The 5,000-nt window shown below is 38.0% G+C and overlaps 1 protein-coding gene across 18 annotated transcripts in view; it reads left to right on the top strand.

The window, feature by feature from the left end:
• The first annotated feature begins 3,419 nt into the window (after window positions 1-3,419).
• LOC119573730 (spectrin beta chain-like) overlaps window positions 3,420-5,000 on the top strand; it is a 93,493-nt gene continuing 91,912 nt past the window's right edge. For 15 of the 18 annotated variants that reach the window (XM_037921070.1, XM_037921029.1, XM_037920993.1 and 12 more), the window contains exon 1: window positions 3,421-3,567. The gene's annotated coding sequence lies outside the window, so the exon portion shown is untranslated. Of the gene's footprint in view, window positions 3,568-5,000 lie in introns of all 18 variants that reach the window. The other 3 variants (XM_037920913.1, XM_037920897.1, XM_037920903.1) reach the window with 2 other exon arrangements.

Here is a 5,000-nt window from a genome sequence, read left to right as displayed (position 1 = left end):
CACACACACACACACACACACACACACAGATATATATATATATATATATATATATATATATATATATATATAGACAGATAGATATATAGATAGATAGATATAGATATAGATATAATGAAGCACATATAATATAGCAGTTACATAAACTGCCTTATGTCATATGGAAATGCTATTCACAAAATACATTTTGAAACGCCCTGGTCACAAGGGGCCTACAGCAATTACATGACTATGCAACAGCAATACTATGCAAACCAGGCAAACTACCACTTTTTAAATAAGCTGTCAAATGTCAGTGATTTTAAGATGTTTACAAACCAAAAAAAGAAAAAAATCTAATTTAAACTTCTCAACATTACCAGTGAAAAAGACCCGGAATTATCACTGGAAAAAAGTTATGAAGTCCCATGAAATTCTTTATGGTAGTAGAAGAAAAAGTCTTCTGCGGTGTGTCAGACCGTATCTACCACCTATAAAAAGAAAAAAACAAAGATAATCAGGCCTTTTCATCACTGGTGATAACGCCTAACAAAACAAAAGATCAAAAACAAAGGAATGATACGGGTGTGCATGAATAGGATTTTTTTTTTTTTCTGTTTTGATTCACTGACCGTGCAATACTTCACACAATTATACATTCAGTAGCACTTAGCCTGAAAGGTTGGAAAGAGATAATGAAAACGACTTTAAAAGACCTACATCCGCACCCATCCACACACAAAAAATATGAAAAGGGGAATTAAATATATAAAAACCCGTGAACCAGAGCCCATCTATGGATGTACATTGCGTTCGTGAGTGGCGGATGAACTTAGTTGACAGCAAGATTTGAAAACCGAAAAAAATAAAGATAATGTATTCATATTACCGAAAACAAACTGGTGGAATAACTGTTTAGAGACAAAATCTAGCTGGCTGACTACCAGACATGTTTGAAAGTATATAAAGGCACAGTGGTGTAACTACATCACATTTCTAGCTTTTTTTTTTCTTCAAGTAATTAAATCCAAAATAAAAGTTTGATTATTCATGTTACAATTTCGTGCACAATTATATCATCATAAATGAATGATTACTGAATCCTAGATAAATGTCAATAACTTAGGAATTTGAACTCTGTCACAAGTGAATCATTTTCCTCTCTGCATACCATGCACACACACACACACACACACACACACACACACACACACGTATGTGTATATATGGTAGCATATGTATATATACATACATATATACGCATGATTAATAAATTCTAGATAAATGTTAATGACTTAGGTATTTGAATTCTGTCATAAGTGAATCATATGTCCTCTCTGCATCACACACACACACGCACACACACACACACACACACACACACACACACACACACACACACACACACACACACACACACACACACACACACACACACACACACACACACACACACGGGTGCATGTATGCAACGGCGAGACACGTCATAACAACCAAGGCTTGTGGAATCTCATGGAGAAACTGAATAGAATACCATCAAAATAATCACAAGGAAGTGCCCGAGAGACTCAAAATGGAGAGATAATAGTAAGGGAAATGTTTGATGTTTTGCTTATGACAATGCAAAATTGCTGATGCGATTCTGTTTCGTTCTACCAATAAGAATGAGGGAAAAATATGAACATGATATTGGCATAACTGTAATGGGAAAATAAGAGAATTACTCATGCAAAATTCTCATTACATCAAGGATATAAATTTATAGCAAATAACACACACACACACACACACACACACACACACACACACATATACATATATATATACACATATATACATATATATATATATATATATATATATATATATATATATATATATATATATATATATACATATGTGTGTGTGTGTGTGTGTGTGTGTGTGTGTGTGTGTGTGTGTACACACACACAAAGTTATAGATATACCTTTTCATGTACTATACATGCGTTGCTGCATTGATTAATCTTATATACACACCTGTAGATATGTAAGTATGTATACGAGCATTTCCTTTCATATTTTCATTTTACATAAGTATAAATGAATAGAAGTGTGCACAAGCACGTGCATATGACCGCATTTGCCATCTGTATACGAATGTATGTACTATCAGCGTACTTGCCAGTAAGATGTCATTACAGTATACTATTGAGTATCTTGTGTTATCCCTCTTTAAATCAACTGACAGATATAAACAAGCAATGTTTTCTATTTTTATTGTCGTTTCTTCCTTCGGAAACGTTTTCAATCAAATACATTTGTCTGTTATTTGTTTTTCTTGTTATGAAATGAAGCTCTAGCTAGCAAACGTTGACTCTTCGGTGAGTGGTAAGCAAAAGTTTCATATAAGAAGTGGGTTACATAGGAAATTTCCATCCATACGTCTTAAGTGTTTATATTAATTACTGTAGTGATTAGAGAAGCACGTTACCGCAAAGAAAGTTTTACACGTTGCAGCAAACCGGTCCTCTATAGCATTAGTCGTAGGTAAATGTTCTACATATCAGATATTCTTGTTTATTAATTATAGGTCATCTAGTGTTCCTATGCATGAAATTAGATAGCACTTCTTCATCTACTTCAAGCGTGACAATGAGGGACAGAAAGAGTAGAAGCATTCCCACCGCATGACTCACAGCCACGCCCCCAGCCTCCTTCGCCCGCATACACGGTGAAAAGTAAAAATTTACTATAAAATCATCTCTCGGCATTACAAAATTGGTTACTGAAAAATCAGGAAGTGAAAAATCATGGTAAATAATAGGCATCATGAAGTTTAAGACGTGTAACGTGTATGCATTCGCAGGCGTCAATGACATCATTCTCAAATAGGGAGACCTTATGCGATGTTGCCAGATCTTCCATCAAGTGGCGGGAAGCGGGTACTTTATCTATTACGGAAGTCTTATCTGAAATAGGTATTATCATGATTCAAAACTTCAAGATTTATCCTCAATTCACGATTATAAGAGATAATCCATGTGCTATAGCTCTTTAAAGTCTTACCTATGAATTGCAAGTGAATTCTCACGATATTCAATAAGTGTACAGATTATGCGACTGCTGTCTTTTCTGGTGAATTCAGGTTTATAATAATATCATAATTTTGTCCAGTAACACTTTGTCGTCAAAAAGTTTTGATGATCCTAACCCCTTCAATTCCAACATTTGAATCGTCTGCTGCATTATTTTCGTAAACGCGGCACCACCGCAAGGCGTGGAGGAATACCAATTTAACCAAAAATGGCCAAAAAGATCCAGCTAATTGACAAACAATTCATTTCACCTCTTTATTATTTCAAAATACCAAATACTTATCAAAGAAAGGCTGTTACGGAAGACAAACAAAGTATTATTGATTTATAAAAAGGAACTAGTTTGTGTTCCTTGTTGTCCGCCCATCCCAATACGCGAGTGGAGTAGCTTCCCTTGAGCCAGTGTCGCGAGAACGTTGTGGTGGGAATTGTGTGAGTTTTATGTCGCTGCACTCGTAAGCATTGACTGTCATTGGTCGGTATTTGCCTTGGATTTATCCCGGACCATAAGGTGAGTCTTAAGATGAGATAAGTTGATAAGTTTAGAGCTGATAAGGAGGAGGAAATGGGTTTTGGTACCGGTGAGATTGAGGTGACACTCCCTCTCTCCCCTCTCTCTCTCTCTCCTCTTCTCTCCTCTTCGGCTTCCTCTTCACGCCCACAATTGTTTATACAGAAAAATATCAGGTTTTGACCAGCGAGATGACATTATGCATTTACGTTATGTACTGCGTTCGTGCCCACTTATAAATTTACATTACGTGGCTCATTTATTTTGCATATTGAAGGAAATTTATGTAGTTACTGACCATCGCGTAAATTCAAAAGTACAGTAATACTCGGGCGAATATCCGATGGTCGTTATAGTTCGCTTTGAGATGAATGAATATAGGATAAACGTTTAACCAGTAAAGATTTGGAGAATTCTGAGTAGCCCTGTTGTATAAATGCATAGGCCTACTTCAACCCCACGCTTTTAACCTGTGTAAAATCCCGTAATTTCTACGGAATTTTGACGCGATGTCGGGGTGCGGTGTCGCTGACTTGCTTGTTTAGCTACACGATTTAGATGGTAGAAATGTTGCTCTTAATCAAGGTAAGGGGATTAGAGGTTAGATAAGATAAGGAAAGGGACCTTGACGGCAGTGATTTACCTGTCGCTGTCTTTCCAAATTTATTGACAATAATATCATATTATCACGAGAATAATAAGTATACCCTGAAATCCTCGAAAGTACGCAGTGGAACTCTTTTAAATATTGATTTTTAGGAAAATACTCTGCCTCTGCTGTCATATCAACCTGAAATATCGACGTGTCACCCGCACCAAGAGAGCAGGAACGATTGCCATGAACCATACGGGTGATTGGCATGTGGTGTGCCTGACCCAGTGGGGAATGTTAAGAGGATCTGGGGTGGGTAGGGAGGAAGACTCAGTAGGGCTTATGCGGGACCCGCCTCTCCAAAGGAAGAGAGAGGGTGTGGTAGTTCGAGAGAGTGCGTGTGCGTGTGCGTGTCCGTGTGCGTGTGCGTGTGCCTGCGTGTGCGTGCGCCTGCGTGTGCCTGTGTGTGTGTGTGTGCGCGCGTTTGTGCGTGTGTGTGTGTTGTGTGAGTGCGAGTGTGTGTGTGTGTGTGTGTGTGTTTGTGTGTTTGCGTGTACGTTTGTGCTTGTACATGTGTGTGTGAATGCGTGTGTACTTGTACATGTGTGTTTTTGTATGCGTGCGTACGTGCAAGATTACAGGAGTAATTGGTTTTGTTCTTAGGTAGACTAATCCGTCCTTTTTCTTGCGTGCTCCTTTTTCTTGAATGCGTTTTCAAAGAACGACTCTACCCTAATTTTTGTAAGGCGACGGATGTGTTTGAGAAGTCTGTCTGCTCTCAAGTGCCACGCCGGTTTTGGCCCTGTTCCACAGCCGGGCCTCAGTTTGTGTGTAGTTGTCT

The sequence above is a fragment of the Penaeus monodon genome, chromosome 1, assembly GCF_015228065.2.
Source record: "Penaeus monodon isolate SGIC_2016 chromosome 1, NSTDA_Pmon_1, whole genome shotgun sequence".
Taxonomy (NCBI): Eukaryota; Metazoa; Arthropoda; class Malacostraca; order Decapoda; family Penaeidae; genus Penaeus; species Penaeus monodon.
This window is presented reverse-complemented; position numbering and strand designations above follow the sequence as displayed.